At 40.6% G+C, this 17091-nt stretch overlaps 1 protein-coding gene across 6 annotated transcripts in view; it reads left to right on the forward strand.

Moving 5' to 3' along the window:
• Window positions 1-17091, forward strand: part of SLC7A11 (solute carrier family 7 member 11) — a 264297-nt gene that overhangs the window by 24179 nt on the left and 223027 nt on the right. For 3 of the 6 annotated variants that reach the window (XM_054823913.1, XM_054823911.1, XM_054823915.1), the window contains exon 1: window positions 5098-5247. The exons of 1 other annotated variant lie outside the window; for it this stretch is intronic. The gene's annotated coding sequence lies outside the window, so the exon portion shown is untranslated. Of the gene's footprint in view, window positions 1-5097; window positions 5248-17091 lie in introns of those variants that run through there. 2 more of the 6 variants (XM_054823917.1, XM_054823918.1) reach the window with 1 other exon arrangement.

The following is a 17091-nucleotide window of genomic DNA, read 5'->3' on the forward strand; positions in this document are numbered from 1 at the left end:
AATCTAGTCAAAATGAATATAGTAGAATCAGATGTCAGAATTTGGCTGCTTAAAAAAACAAAAGTTCTCCGAAAGATCTGGATGTGCATGTGGGCCTTGTCTTGTGACTTGAAGATGGGTCTGGCTCTGGCTGTATCCTGTTGCCTAGGAGCAAGGTGTGGAATTGAGGGCACTTCATGGAAAACAGCTATCCCAACCACGCGGCTCCATGGAGAAGATGGAAGCAACATCTTCCATATACAGCAAGAGGCAATCTTTGAAGGGCGTGGCAGCTCCAGAACTGATAAGTGCCTTAGCCTTACGGAGTTCAAAACCAGTATGAAGTTATGGGTTGACTAGCATGCTTGTCCCTTAAGTCATGTACCTGAGAAAATAAAAATTTCAGTTGCTTCCCCAGCAATTGGAAATCTTACTCTATAAAGAGCTTATACTCCATTTTAGAATCCTTATTTCCTCAAACATGGTCTCTAACGCTGAGATCAGCTACACTTGGATAGCATTTAAACCAAGAGAAAGGTGAGGATGAGGAATTGCGAATCAGGGATGAACTGCTCTGAGGTTAGAGGAGAGGGAGAAACCAGAATCTTTGCTCCTCTTCATGGCAATTGAGCCTAGAGGTAGAAACAGAGGCACAAAACAGAAGCAGCAAGCTGTCACTTGCCAGCAATTTGTTAGTGATCTGGGTTTGATGTTTATGGTATGTGGACTGGAAGGGGGAAAAGGCAGTCTGTTTCTCATACTACAGAAGGTAGAGCTGGTGCTGTTGAAGGTCATGCAACTTTATAGTTTCTTTATGAAGTAAGTAATAAGCAGGCAAGTAAAAAAAAAAGGCTATCTCATTAAAGAAACAAGGTGTAGTTTAATTGGCATTCCCTGGCTTTAATTAGTATGTAAGATTGGTTATGGTGGTGAAAGGGAAGTGAGAAGGCTGGATAAAAGTTTACTGTGGTTCAACTATGAAAAAATAATTATGATATAGCAGCCCTTAAAACATAAATAACTAGAAGCAATTCCTTTTGATAAACAATGTACTAAAGATCTGCAAAATAGGAATAAATGGTATCAGGTGAACTACATGTCATCAAAGAGGTATTAGATTTGTTTATGTGTCCTGGGATCTGTAATTTCTGTCTGTCTGAAGCTGAAGAAACAGCTGTAGATCATAAATGATAGCTGCAAAGATGGTATTTCTGCTATAATTCATTTTTCTGATTATGTGGCTGAAACTCACCACTCCTCAGAAATATGCCTGATAAAACCAGGCTTAACTGAAGGAGGCAGCTCTTGTTAGGTGGTGACCATCTCTGGCCTTCATAAGAAATCTCCCTTACCCTGGTGTGGTGTGCTTGTGCTTCCTATAGGCACTGTGGTGCAGTAAGAGAACAGTCATTTTGGCTATTGTGGCTTTAAAGCCAGCTGAGAAAAGAGTCAGAGAGGGTGATGATGCTCTCATTATAGTGGTGCCTTGGTGCTATGTCAGGGGAGAATTGGGCTCCGTGACAAAACATTGCCAGGAGTGCTGAGAGAGGGATCTGCAAAACAGCACTTTTGATGCCTGTAACCAGATGTCACACCAATGTGCAAAGGATTTCAGGTGGGCAAAAATGTGCCCTGTTACAGCCTTTGGCTTCTAGGGCATGGTAAAGCTGCTCTGTCAACAACACCCTTGCATGACTGTACAAGCTCTGTGCCTGCTTGCACACTTTTGTCAATGCATGTGTGCCAGCAAAACTTGGTACAGAGTAGCCATGCCACTGAGTGTCAAACCTTTTTGTCGCTGTCTTTCTATCGTCTTCCTTTTTAATGTTATAGTATGCATTGATCCTCCTACCTCACACTGGCTTTCACCAGAGGCACAGAACGTGGATTAATTTAGTCTGTATTTATATGATGGTCCAGTAGAGGGAACAGGCTGGACTCATAAATGTGGCAGTGGCAGCTAAATAATGAAAAGTGGTGGCTTGAGTACCTGTGACTGGGGGCTAAACACAAGACCAATATGCAAGTCAGCAGCAGGATTTGTACTAGCTCTCTACTCTGCTGCAAGCCAGGGCTTCTAGATGCTCCACACAGCAGTTTGGAGTAGTATCTCTGGCTTTCCTGGTTCAGGTTTTGTTTTTTTGAACAGTTTAATAAGAGAAAGCAAAGTATTGCTTGTGGAGAGAATGGGGAAGGAAGAGAGGACAGTTTTAAAAATGCTGATTATTAAAAAAAAAAAATCATCATCATGGTGGTGAGGGGAGCACATTCAGTAGAAGAGGAGAGATGGGCTGAAAAAAAACATGTTTCAACGCACTGACCTTAGGATGCTCCATGTGTACAAGGTGATAGCTGTATCTTCCACTGTTAAGCACCATGCCTCTGAGTTTTTGTCCCTAAAGTTTTTTATTACATGATAAAGAGGGAGTCCCCCTAAATTATTGCCTAAATAAAGCCAGTGCAGCTCTTTTGTTTCCTGATATTGTGTTTTAAAGTGCCCGTAGCTAGTGATCTGGGATGCTGCAAACGTGATGGAAAAGAGAGAAACTGGACTCAGTGGTCCAGAACATCAGCCACTCTAACAACAATCACAAGAAAAAGGAAAATGGGCAAAACAGAGTCTGGGGAACTATGGGCAATTGAAAAGAGGCAAAGCAGGTTAAGGAGGTGCTGTTCCGTTGCGGCAAACTGTAAAGACATTGACTGAGGTGTATGGACAGGTCCTGCTCTCTGCAAGGTTCAGAGGAAATTTAGGAGAGAAAGAAGAATAAACAAGGATGGTCTCAGCCATGTTGGTCTAGACATCTTGTCGCTCCAGGGCTAACTATCAAGGGCCTTATATGCTGTCAGCAACATCTTCTGTCAATACACCTTGTATTGGCGTATTACCAGCCCTTTCGGGATAACGTGGAAGTTGAGGCACATGATTTATAAGTGGCAGGAGATAGACCTCAATCTCCAAGTTGTACTTCTCTGTTAAATATAACTGTTTTTCCATTAAAACTTGTGGTTGCAACCATGTATTATAGAAACATAAATATGGGAACACAGTGAACTGGACTATCAATACATTTCATGGCAATGGTGACATCATATCCCACATGAATTTTGCTCTTGTCGTTTATCAGGATAGTCCCAGAACCCTGGGAAGTATTTATGGTCTTCACAATTCACTGATGGTATTTAAAATCACTTGAGACAGTCATTTGTATTTGGTAAGAAGATGCCTTTTTTAGATTTATTGTTTTTATTTCTCCACACTACACTTTGAATTTAAAGCTAAAGTTCAGCAATTACTTTATAACTGTTTTTCTGTCACGCACCTAAATAGGATTCACCTTCGTTTGCAGTGAGCTATTTGTTAGTATCCTGAACAGGTCTGAATGCTCTGGCAGTGGCTGTGATAGGGGGAGGAGGAGTGTTGGTTGGTTTGTTCGATGCAATCAACAGTGCGTGAAAGAAATATTGCATGCTCAAGGTCACACTTGCATCTCTACATTACATAGCACGAGCAGTGTCATTTGAAATCTTATGTGAGAGTTGAAGCTGTCAGAGCTAAAAGGAGAAGAGGCTTCAGAATAGCATTGGTTCAATTTCATTCCTCAATTGTGAAAGTCTTCTGTCCTTTGAAACCCTTCAGGCCCCCGCTTCCATGGCTGGCTCTGTGGTGGCCCCCAGCAGGCATGTTGGGCTGGTGATAAGCTGCTTGCCTTGGGAGTGCTCACTGAGGCATCTGCTGATTGTAATGTAACTTCAAATAATTACGAAAGTGCTCGTTTTCCCTTGCAGGCATTTAGAGCAGGACCCCAGGGCCAAATGAGGGCTGTGGGATGCTCTCAAACTTCAGTGGGTTTGGCATGAAACCCTCACCTGTGTAGGTCCACTTTTCTCCAATTGAATGATTTTCTTTATTCAGAGTACATTAAACTAATTTACCCTTTGTCTTTCTAAGGGGTCGCTGTCAAGGTTGGCCAATACTGAACTGAATACGATAGCTTGCTACCGTTGTACATGATATAGGAGGAAGTGTAGTAAATGAAGGGAAATGTATTTGTTCTTGGTAAGGAGTCTTCTCACTTGATGCTAGAGTAGCTATTGCTCTGCTTACATTGTGTGACTTCCGGAAAGAAATGAAGCCCTTCAAGGAGGCTCCCCCATGAAGTCAACAATAGAGAGTTCCTACATTTGAAGAATAAGGTATAAGAAAGGGGTATAAATGGGATGTGGCCTCAACCCCTTAATCTGAAACCCAGATTAGCAACTGATTCTTCACCAGAGAGGAGATTCCTGGCAATGTATGGGTGGAATCTCCACTAAAAATCACCAAAAATCTAGAAAAAGAGAACATTTTCCTTTTTTTTTTTTTTTTTTTTTAAGATATATGTATGGCTTTGCCCTGTCCTGTTTTCCAGCTGTCCTAGTGCCCGCTGTCTCTGAGAGGACGGGTTTTTCAGTTCAGCAGGTGTCCAGGGAGACGGGTCATGCTTTGTTTCTTCTTACACAGACTTTGTTCTTTCTTTCTCATGCTTTGAGCTTCATGACTGGGTTAGTTGCACTTTTGATTAAAAAAAAAAAATAGAAAAAATAATTATGTAGGTACAAAAGGTCTTGGCATTGACAAGGTGTGTGAGAAGAAAAGTGTCAGATGTTTTTTCCTAGTTCTTAAACCGATCTGTTCCTTTGAGCTGGCATGCAAGAAGGAGGGCTGCTCTTCAGAAGCCTGCTCTTCCTAAGTAATAATTAAAAATGGTTTTGCTGCACTGTATTTGCCTAGTAATTTTGCCTTTCTTCATTCTAAGAGCAAACACCCTGCTAGCATTAGTGATCCTGAACATAAGAAGGATTTATACGAGAATCTCACTTCTTAATCTTGTGCAGTCTGAAGTGTTTAATGTTTGATGAGGTTTGTTTTCTGAAGTTTGATATCTGTGCTTCTGGGAGTTTAAACAGTGGCATAGTCCCTTCAAAATCTGGAATTCAGAGAATTAGGTCAAAATGCAGTCAGCAAGTTTTGCACAACTCTCTTCTTCACCTTGCCCTGTCCTATTTAAATCCCTGTAAAGTAGCCATGAAGAGCCTTGTCTTCACTGCTAAAGAAAGGATTGGGTTTTCTGACTTGTAATATTTAATGTGTGTGAAGAATCCCAAAGTGAAAACACAAGGAAGATGACGCTTGTTTTATCACGAACCAAACAAAGAAAATTGACCTGTGGCTGGATGAATGGTGCTGATCTCCTCTATTTTTAATGCTTTCAACTTCCTTCTGAGGTAAAACAGATTTACTCTGCTTTTATTCTGGTTTTCTACATGTTTAGTTATCCATAAATACCACTTTTATAATAGTGAAAAGAAAGTCTTGCATATGGCTGTGACCTCAATTCCCAAAAGACAAAGTTTTCAACCAAAGCTTTCATAATAAAGGCGACTAATGAATTTAAAACCTGTTTGACACTGGGGACCTGATCTATTGCTGACAAAAGGTGCTAGGAATGGGTCTCTAGGAGGTAGTGCAGCAAGTGGATTAATGCTCCACTGAAGGGATTAAATTTTTTTTTTGTAGTCCTCTATATGGAAAGTGTGATTAGCAAAGTCTAAGCCAGCAAATTGACCTGTAGTGAGTGCATAGTCCTAGTTAACTGCTGTTAAAATAGCATTACAGATGCAATCTTTGCAGAAATCTTCTCCTTTTTTTTTTTTTTTTTTTTTTTTTAAACTTGGATCTGAATCTCCTTTAGCCCCTTCATTCTGCATAATGATCTGAAGAAATCTGGTACAAAGATTGCTGGTGTCATGCTGATTGTTGGTCTGCATGTGTCCCCGGAGAGCAGAGAACGGGCTCCTTTATTTCTTTTTGCTTATTCAGGTCTCATTCACTAATTAGCCCAAGCATTTCCCCTCACCTTTTTGCACTTACATTCTCGATGACTCTTCTGCAGCCCTCCAACCTGAGCCTAGATATTTCCGCACAACGTTATTCCTTATAGCTCAGGCTGACTGCTGTTCCTGGCTGACAGGGCTATTTAGTACGCACACGCTCGGGGTTGCCTAAAGGCATTGCATTTTGGATCAGAAAAAGTCCCAGAGGGTGCGTAATTAAACTTTAAGCTAGATGAAGCAGGCTATTTCCCTTTAGATATGGAGGAAAGTTGGGGGTTTTTTTGTCACAAAGAGGTTTTTGACTGCAACAAACAGATTGGTATAAGCCATGGATGGAAATGAGACAAAAAGATCAGAGATGTTACTTAAAGGATATGTGACTATACAGCTAATGATCTGAAAGGAGGCGTCTCTTCTTCTGTTAATTTTTTTCAGAGTTACCACAACTTGAACATATCTAGATTGCTGCTATCATGGCTCTGACTGAGGCTTTTAGTTTAACAACTACTTTCAGGTTAAGAGCCTGATAGCCCTTTTCTCTTGTGCCAGTTTATCTCCTTTGAGGGCTGCAGACCTATGGCTACTCGGCTCTGAGCCACGATATTAACTCTGTTAGTGCATCTGTACACTCTGCACAGTGTTGTTTGCGACTTCTCCTCAAACTTGACTCTCCTGGTCTTTAGGTGACGTAATTATTGTGATAATGTTTGAGTTGAGGTATGAAGATTGCAAAGAGGTATTTAAAATTTATTGAACACTATATTGTTAAAGTAATAAAAATGGTATTGTCTGTAGAAACACAAGAAAATACCAGTCAAATCTTGTTTCTGTGATGTCTGTTGAGAGACAAGATACCAGTTTCCTGGGTGTCTTGCTGTGTCTTGGGGAAGGGGAAAAAAAAGAAAGCATTACAACTTAAGTGAAAACCATAAAACCAAACCCAGTAACAGTTAGTATGTGGACTTCGAAGGTGGTAGTTTTGAGAATGAATTTGCAATCAAAGGGGACAAAATATTTCTGCAACTGACTGTGAACTTTATTCTCTTACCCTGCTTAACTAAACTGTTTCTAAATGGACAAAATAATTTTGAGAAAAAAGGCATTCTGTCACCTATATTGTGCTAACTCAGTGGATACAAGGGACTGATCTTACCCCAGTTGTATGAAATCAAAGACAGTTGGTTACTCTACACAAGTTACTCCATCCTAAGAACAGTTTTAAGATTAGTAGATGAACTAATACTAAGAATCTTAAATTTTCTTTAAATTTGTCAGTTTACATATTCTTGGAAATCTGAATAAATGCCCATGATAAAGGAAGCTTTATGGTGTTTAGCAGGAGAAGTTGCTGTTATCTTAAACTGCAAGGATAATGTTTTACTATCTGACTAAATGTAATTTTTTTTCATAATTGGTATAATTACTTGCCTCTGCTTGAGCTAACTTCATTTTGCTGGCAATGATGAAAGGACAGTGCTGAATTCAAAAGCAGCTCAGGTTTGTGGCTCTTTGTTCTCTCTCTGATTACTCTCGGAGTAATTAGTGGTTTGCTTGCAGAAAGACCAGAAAAAGCAGTGATAAGGTGAGGGATGTGAAAAGTCCACTTGCTTGCTCAGTCTAGAAAAAAATTATATATTTTTTTTCCTTCTGAATATTTAACTAAGAAGGAAGCCATACCTTTGTTAGGGTTTAACAGATTAAAAATGTGCTCCTCTGATCTTTCCTTCCTTGAGTGTCTTTGTGCGTTTGCCTTGTGAGCTGTCTCTTCTCATGAATAGTTGATCTGTGAGTAGGTGTGCAACAAAATTCACCTTAATTATAGTGACTTTATCTTATGACGGGATGCTATCAGAATGTTTCGAACACAAGAATTCAACTCCTTTTTATTCTCTGTTATCTTGTGAAGTTTCACCAGGGTTTAAGAGATCAATTATTTCAATTGCTCCATGCTCTTACAGAAAAAGTTTAAAGTATAAATTAGGTAAAATATAAGTTTTGAAAGTTTTAATGCTAACTAAATAATGTTAGCTCTTTCCAGAATAATTTGAACAGAGGTAGCTCGTGCTTTCTATGCTTAGTGAAGTGGCTGGTTAATTATTTTGAGGTAACTAGTTTCTTAGCTTTAGTCTTAAATGGCCTCTTGTATTAGCTGCCACTTACTGTGAAGTTGTTGTGTTGGTGATTATAAGTATTTATCTAGCTTTGTTATAAGGAAGCTGCCATATGTAATTCTTTCTTTAGATGAAAAATATTTGCAAATCAGTCTTCAGGAATTTAAGCCACCTTTACATGCTTAAGGAGCAAAGGAAAGTTTTCATGTTTAAACATGAAAAAACAATTAGAGGTAATAACTTCTACAAGTAATTTCTCTGTGTAAACTATGTTCCTTTATATCAAAATAAGGAAACATTTTAGAATTATTATAAAAATATTTTTGTGCAAATTTTATGGGGAATTAAATAAGGTTGTCCTGTGAAAAGTGGAGTCACTTTTCACTTAAAACGTGAATATCAACTCTGAAGTATGGATTTCAACCCAAACACCTGCTTGAAGCATTCTAAGCACAGTGCAATTTATTTTAAACACGCAAAAGGGCTTTTCTAAAATGTGCTATCTTTTTTTCCAGAAATAAAATTTCTGTTTACATCAAACTTATTTCAAAATGATCTCTCATCAGGCCCTGGTTATACATAAGATTATTTTGTTTTTCCTTTCTGTTTTGTATAAACCAGAATTTTTAGAAAATTGATTTGTCATTTATGGTAGAAGAGACTTATGTGAAATAAACTTTATAAAATAAATGTTAACATCTTTCAGAATACACTAGAAAAATAGGTAATATAAAATTCTAACATGAACCAGAAGTTATCTGTCTTAAGAGTTTGTCTCTAGACTGTTTGTTATGGCTGCTAAGTCTCATCCTCTGATGTGTGAGGTGATCTTTAAGAGATAAAGGAGAAATCTCCAGGAGTGCCCTTAATTTGCCTCAGCATTTTGTTAAACAAAATATATAACCACAAGCATCAGCAGAAGATTGCACCATCTCTCACCATCTGTGTATAATTGTATATATTCTATTAAGAGTGCAGTAGTGGGTGATTACAGGTGGGACTGGAAGCTTCACTTTTTACTAGGGTTGCCTGACATTTCCCATTATAAGACTATTTTCTGTTCCGTTTGATAACTTTCCAGGATTTGAACTCATTTTCCATGCTGGGTGACTGCCTCGAGCTCCTGTGTTGTTCATTTGTTTAGAGGAAATTTCAGTGTTGTGGGTTTTTTGTTTCTTGTTTTTGAGTAGGGGGGAAAAAAGCAGAGAAAATATTGTGGTGTTTGGGTGTTGTGTTTTTTGGTGTGGGTTCCCCCCCCCCCCCCCCCCCCTTAAGGAAATAATCCTAGTGACCTTTCCTCTTTCCCCCAGCCCTTCAGGGTAAATCGATACAGCTTTTTGCAGGGGTCTGCCCTCATACATGTGAGTGAGGGTGGTTTTTGTGGTGTTGGTTTTTTGGGGGGTGTGGGGGGTGTGTGTGTGTTTACCCCAGTGAAAATCCTGCTTGTTTGGGCCATACTGCAAGCCTTTAAAACCTGGGGAGCTCACTGTGGGTTTATAGCCCAAACCTCAGTAGATTTGGGTGCCTGTGGACTGGCAATGGCTGACAGACCCCAAGCGAGTGAGTCTCTGCCCTGCATAGGGGGGACAGAGCTGTGGGGGCAGCTTCCTTGTGTGGATGTTTGGGGATGCTCCCCGGGTCCCTGGCTGCAGGGATGGAGTCCCAGTGCCACCGGCTTCGTGTCCAGGCTACGTGCACAGCTGTCCGCTGGAGTCTCTCTTCTTGAGCACTTGACACAGACTCTGGGAGGTGAGCAGAGGAAAGGATTATTGAGGTGGTCACCTCTCCCTTGGCTACCGGCGTGCATGTGGCATCCTCATCCCTGTTGTGAGATGTCCGCCCTGCGGGTGCTGGGAAGCGGAGGACAAGCTATTGGGTTGGATGCAAAGGCACAAGTGGCAGTGCTACAGGAGTAGCTGTGAAATGTCAGGATGAAGGCTCCCCTTCTCGTTTCTCATGACAAGGAAACTATGTTTTCTTTCTGAAATCCTCTGTAATTTGTGACACGCTTGCCACCTCAGCAAATGCAGCAGGGATTTGACAGGCAACAATCTCTTTGACTCTCTTGCCTGGCTCTCCTGAAGTGACCGTCTATTCCATGCAAGGGATGCACAGTGCATGTGGTGACTGAACTAGTTTTGCCAGCATTATTAATTTTGTGTTTCTAAATTTGATGCTGACTTTATTTCCCAGCCCATTACAGAGGAATGTTTGGTTTACATCAGTTGCCAGCTTTGCCCCCTATGGTTAAAGAAGGGACACTCAGCTGCAAGGATGAAAAAAGAGAGCAAGGAGCACCATAAGGCTACTTATTCACTGCAATACTTTTCCAAAGAAGCAAGGGGTGTGCTTCAATTCTGTTTTCTTTGCTCTTTGTCCATGCTGACTGCCTGTAACGTGGTGAAATGTCCGGCTAGTTGTGAACTATTCACCTGCCAGTGTAATTCAGTAGTGTTGCCAATAACTGTTAACCTTTTATGTCTGAAGTTACAGCACCTAGAAAATGCAAGCCTAGTTAATACTCTTACTGTACCCACAGCTTCATGTTCCTCCATGTGAAACAAAATATGCACTTACTAAACCCTATAGTTTTATGTTGCTTATTTCCATTGGTAATAGGGAAAACAAATAGTTTAAGCACGATTACAGAATTGAGTATGCAGCATATATTATTCATGCCTCACCAGCACTCTCCTTTCCTTCCTTGCTGCGTTAATGCGGCCAGTCCATAAGGTGCGATATTTGGCAAACAATCTGCGTGTAGTCTTAGAGCTTTATCATCTGTATTATATGCTGTTCAGCGTTTGTAATGGTGCCAGAAAAAAACCAAATCAACAAACAAACCCACAAAACACAACAGTTTATCCATATGTAAAGGAGAATTATAGAAACAACTTGTTTCTCACTGTGTCGGCTGTACCCCAGAAGCATATCCAGCTCCATTTGTAAGGAGGAAGCCTGGGTCTGGTGCTGTATCCAGCCCAGCATCCCACTTTGCCCGCTGCTCTGCTGCTTGCAGTGTGTAACTGGAGAGACCTCTAATGGGCACTCCGCCTTGAGTGGTTCCAGCAAGAGCAGCAGCAGCTCAGCACCCTGCAGGATCAGTCCCAGCAAGAGTGGTTCTGCCCTGAGTTATGTTTACTCCTTGCAGTTGCTGTTTTTCTAGGGGTGAGAAGAGGTTACTGAGGAAAGGACTCAACAGGGGACTAAATAAAGGTAACGACTCACAGGCCTTGTGTACTGACGTGTACAATTTACCTTGCATACTGAACATGTGCCAATTTAACTAGGTTCTTGTTGAAAGTGATTTAGTTGGTAGCCAGAGTGTGGATGCTCTCAAACAGATTAAAGTGCAGTTAACACCTTAATTTAAGTTTTCTAAGAGCCAGGGCCATAAGATTAGACCCAAACAGGGAGCTCTTCCAGGATGCCAATCTAAGGAAAAGACAGGGAAGGTTATTCCTTGTTAGCACACCTTAAATTAAGATTTTCATGCTGCTGGAGCAAATGGTACACAAGGTTTTGAAGTAAAGGAAACAAGTAACAATTGGTGGAAGTGATTACTAGCGCTTCATTATCTATTGATGGTTATATTATAAAAGGCTAGTCCCTGATGTTTTGGTAAATGACTGAGAACTTTGTAAATATTTGTTCATAATATCTACCTGATATCTAGAGAGAACTCAATTCAGCAAAAGGATAGAATTTCTTCATCTGTTTTGGGCTGTGCTATAGCATAGTGTTGTAACATGGGTATGCTGAACTGTAGGGAAAATATGCTTTTTCTGATTTCTTGTTGGTGCCCTGGACTATGAAAGAAACACTTTTTCCTCCTGATTTCTTGTACAATTCAGAGCCAGTGAAGCTGCATAAGCAATATGTCTGGGAATTGTCCTGAGAGTAGACTGGACATTAGCTCTGAGATGTAGTAATTCAGATATCTGAATAGACATATATTATTTAAATAGTCAGGAATGTTACTGTTTAGCAGTTATTTCTGTACCTATGAAAAGTGAGAACTGAAAAGCTGGCGCACTGTAGCCAGATGGTATGGCATCTTTCCTACCTGGCGCTGAGTTTTAAGTGGGCAGAAGGGATGACCAGAGATGACACCTTCTTGCGGAGCAGCAGCATGGGGTGGCCCTGCCTGCCTCTGCCTTTCCTTCTTCCCAGGCCCCTCTGCTAGTGCCGGTTTCCTGCAAGAGCTCACCCTCCCGCTCGGTGCTCTGAGAGCTGCCTTTGCCTGCGATAGAAGCTGCGTTTCTAGCTGTGCTTTTTCACACTGCAACCTCCACAGACCAGACTTCAACCCTTAGCTTCTTGTCTTCAATTTACGCAAAAATGCCATGATTTCTGCTTTACCACTTCATTTGATTATAAGTGAAATAAACTGCTTTGGCAAGCAGTTTGTCTGTGTATCCTGTGTTGAATTATTTCACAGACCTTTTATGCTGGTGAATTTACTTGATGATTATTTTTTCAAGCGTGTTGAATCACGGCTGCTTATTTCTAGCCTGTATAGCAGTCAGATGCGGCAGTTTTAGAGAAAGTCATGAAGCGTTATTGCAAGTACTGGGAGGCAGAGGCAATTGCAGTCCCGTGTGCCCTTTTGGTTACTTGGAGCGCTACATGTTTTCCACTTTCTCTGGCTTTCTTCCCTAACAGTATCACAGAGTAACCGCTATCTCGGTTCACTGTGATAACAGCAATCCTCACTACATATTAAATTTGGATTGCCCAATTCCTTTAAAGTGCTATTAAGGTAATAACAGTGAATATGTAAATAGACTCCTTGCTCAGTACAGCTGCTTCCTCACTGAATACTGTCTGGGTCATAGCTGCTTACCTGAGGGATAAAAACCAAATTCCTCTCTTCTCCTCCTTTTTTTTTTTTTTTTTTTTTTTTTAAAATATCTTGATACTCTGTGAAGCCAGCACAGGTAAGAATGAAGTAGGCTGTCTCTTCTGATTTTCTGAAACCTCAGTCCAATTGCTAACAAGATTCCACTAAGATAACTTTTATTCCTGCTAAGGTCAGAAACAGAAAGAAGTGAATTTGACTTGTGACATCAGTTCTTGATTGAAAAGTAACAGCTCACGCTTCGGATTTGTAATCTGTTCCCTTTCTATCTGCCCCTTCAATTTGTTTTAACTCAATTGTGATTTGACTTGTATATAAAACTGGTTTTGGGGTATGTATTTGCACATGGGGTTCAGACTTGACTGAACTATAGGCAAGAAAAATGCTAAAGAATCAACAATGAATTTGACTCCTGGATTCTACATAGTGACTTTCATAACTGGCATTTTTTGTTTTAAAATCACCCTCTGCCATTACCCACTTTGATCTCCCCAGATGTTTTCTCCTAGCAAAATCTCTACTCATCCAAAAAGTGTTCCTGAAAGTATTCTGGGAGTCATTCAATGACAAGAAAGAAGGGTTAATTTTTTAGATGTTTTTGAAAGTAATTTTTCAGATGATAGACACCTTAAAATCAGAATGGATTCATCATTATGCATCACAACCATTGCTTCCCTAAAATAAAGGTGATTAAGTGGCCAAAATTAATCACTACAAGACTGACTTGCCTGGTAATTTAACTAGAGCACAGTTGTGGAGGTATGGGTTAAGTGAGTGGGTTTCCAGAATAATGTTTTTTATTATGTCTTTGTCAGTCAGGGCAATTTATTCTGGAATTGTTGTCAGAGGAGAGAGCATGAATAGGGTCACCCTAGAGTATGAAGCAGTCACTCATATCTATCAATCATGGATCTAAGCACATTTAAACTTGCTCAAGAAGTTCATTCTCCTGCTCAGGATTTATCTGATTCTTAATGCAGAAGCACTTTAAATACCAAATTGTATATAGAGCTCCATCCTGTACCTGATTAATCTTTTATGCTCTCCCATAGCTGTCGTGCAGCTATTTCCAAGAGATTGCTTTTCAGACAGCTTGGGCTGTGCGGAAGAGCCCAGGAAGGGGATCTGTGCTTCCCCCAAAGGAAATGAGAGTACTTTGCCATTACTGGTATTTGGTAAAAAATGGAGGAGGATGAGTTTGAGTGCATGGGGAAAACAGGAGGAAACATAGCAGAGAAACAAATGCTGCTTTTGTATCGTGTTCCCAAAACTTAAATGAGAAGACTTGGGGAATTATTGTGTCGGAGATGAGTTGTTGCTGCTCTCCCTTGCAGCTGACTTGACGTTGTCCAGCCTCCTTCGCTTCAGTTTACGAGGCTGCTGGTGCTGAATGATAGTTTTATTAATGCTGACTGGGATGTCACCTTGGGTTTCAGCAGTGGTCAGCTATGCACAGGAGGCGTAGCCAGCACCTGTGATGGTAACAACTGTCTCCCTCCAGGTACGCAAGGGGGTTTAAGTACCCTTAGGAGCTTCTGCAGTGGACAAAGCTAATTGCATTGCTACTTTCTTAACAATTGTAGTTGTGTCCTGCAGTGATTCCTATGCCCAGAGAGACTGAGCCACAGTGTTTTCTGCTACCAATGGTTTCCTTCCCTTCTGCTTCTCTGTTGAGCATTGCTGAAGCTGCTGGCTGTCCTGTGTGGGAAGTGGGGTTGGGTGAAGAGGGGACACACCACACTTGCACAGGGCACAGACTGACTGTAGCAGACAGAAGTTCGAGCCATCTTTTCTTTGACTTTTTTTATGGTCTGTTCCTTTCATGAAGACTGTCCTTCATCGTTGCCTCCTCCTAATGGCCTCCTGTTGCTGCTTCAGGAATGTGGCAGAGATGTGTAAACAATGTGACATGGTGTATGATGCCTATGATGCCATTGCCATTGTAAGCTATAGATTGTAATGCAGAAGGGTTTCAAACTGTGATGGCCTTTCTGTCAGGACAGAGTGTGACATTTTCCATTCATGAGCCAGCACTGCCTTCTGAAGTGACTCCTGTTTCAAGCTGAAGATAAAGTGTAATAATGTTTGTAACTGCGCATAACTATGGCTGGCTGCACAATTACAAATAATTTAACTATTTCATGGGAGGGGAGGAGGCAAGCAGAGGAGTAAATGAAATAACAGCTTGCTTTTAACATGTTCGAACTATTTGGGTATTGTTGTGCCACTAATATTTTTATCATTAGGTAGATTATTTTGAAGGGAATTTGTTTCTGTCTTGTCTCACTGGCCCTAGCAGTGTGTGGTCCCTGTTTCCAAGGTGAGGAAGGTCAGCAGCACTGCTGAGTGATGTGGTAATAAATGAGAGATGAGAAGATGAACTGCTGGGTCCTGCCCACTCACCTCCATCCTTTAGAGGCAGATCGACTCTAGGACATGTAAGGGCTGCCAAGTAGTTAACCTGCTGAAAAAAAAAAAAGCGCAGCTGCAAGGAATGAACTGTCCTTCGGTGAAAACATCTTAATGCTTCCTTAATTACACCCCTGTAGGGTATGCACATCTTAATAGCCAGCAGTGTCCACATGGAGATGGCAATTCAAACTTAACTCTTGCAAAGTTGCAGAGAGAACAGATAGATAACACTTTTACCATAGTTCTTAAAGTTGTAAGGGAGAAGAAATTGAAGTGGATTGGAGAATGAGGGTCTAAAGTGTCTGTTCTATTACATTTCCTTTCTGCCCCCATTGAAATGTTGACGTGCAGTACAGAATTACTCCTTATTGAACAGATTCTCACAAATTATCTATTTGAATGGGAAAGTTTTACAAGTTGTTATTCCAGCACAGTGGTACTAGAAAACTGCCTTTTGTGAACAATCCTATTCCAGCATAAGCACATCTGCATGAGGAGGCAAATACAACTAGATTTATTAAAATTGCTGATTTTTGTCTATGCTAGTATCTGTTTACTCTTCAGGAAGGAGTGAATGTAGCTGACCAGATTTTCAGCTGAAATGGGCATTGTAAGGAAAGGGTGATCACTGAAGACATGTATACTGATTTTTTTCTTTCATATCTCATTGCAATTAATAATCAATATAATCTTGTGTCATTTTTATTCAAGTATGTAAAAATTGAATAACTTTTGTCTGTTTTTTAAGCCCTTAAACTATGTTGTCTGACAGTGTTTCAGATTGCAAATGAATTTAAAAAAAATGCTATTGCATAAATCTGTCAAGATTTTGCCTTCAAGTCAGTGGAATGCGCCAGTCCGAGGTACTGACATATCGCCTTCTGACAGCTGGCTAAGTGGCTTTTGAACAGAAAACCGCTTGTTTTCTTGCATCTCTGGCAGTTGCATGTTAGGCCTAATATTTAGGAGTATCTGAGTCTATAATTAGGTGACATGTTGAGGATCTCTGCTCTTGTGATGCTTATATGAAAGTAGGAGTGATTTAACCTGGAAGCAAGAGGATGTGAAGTTACTGGAACCTAACAGTGAAGCAGATTTTCCGCTTGGACATGTGGCAGGTTGTTTATTTGGGTCTTATGCCTTGGGACCCGTGTACTCTTCAGTTTCTCTTGCTTGAGGTGCTGCAATACTGGCTAGCTCTTTATTTGGTCTTTTGCACGCTGCCTTCAATGACATGGGACTTAGCAGTCTGGATGCCTTGGGGTCCAGGGGTTTGTCCCTGTCTCTCCTTTCTCATTTTTCCTAATTCTCCGTTAGATTCCCAGGTGGACCAGTGAAAAATTGACTTTTTTGCTGAGGAAAATGAAAAGCCAAAGGGGAGAAGATGTTTTTGGATCAAATGTTGTCTTTGGGAACTCTTCCCTTTCAGAAATGTTTTTGCTTTTAAGTACTTATACTTCAGTGCATTTTTGAAATGAAATGTTTTCAAGCATTTGGATGATGTCAAAATGTAAAGTTTTAAACACAAAACATGTTTTCAGCCAAAATGACTGATTATTTTAACACCAAAATTTGGTGTTAAAATAATCAGTAGTCTTGGTTGCCTTAAGCCTGCACTTTTTGGGAGCACAATACATGTGGTTGAAATGTTGCCTGGCAATGTGCCCCAGTACCTTCTGTCTGGCCTTCTTCAAGGGTCCAGCGTGGTACAGTGCATGGCCTTATAGCAACCTTGTCAGAGAAGTAAATCTGCAGTCTGAGTAGCTTCATGCAAGATCCTTTTTCTTTGAGCAACATTCTTCATTATAGGTAGATGTCATAGTTTGAACCCTCTTTTTAACCAGATCATTA

The sequence above is a fragment of the Grus americana genome, chromosome 4 (assembly GCF_028858705.1).
Source record: "Grus americana isolate bGruAme1 chromosome 4, bGruAme1.mat, whole genome shotgun sequence".
Classification (NCBI taxonomy): domain Eukaryota; kingdom Metazoa; phylum Chordata; class Aves; order Gruiformes; family Gruidae; genus Grus; species Grus americana.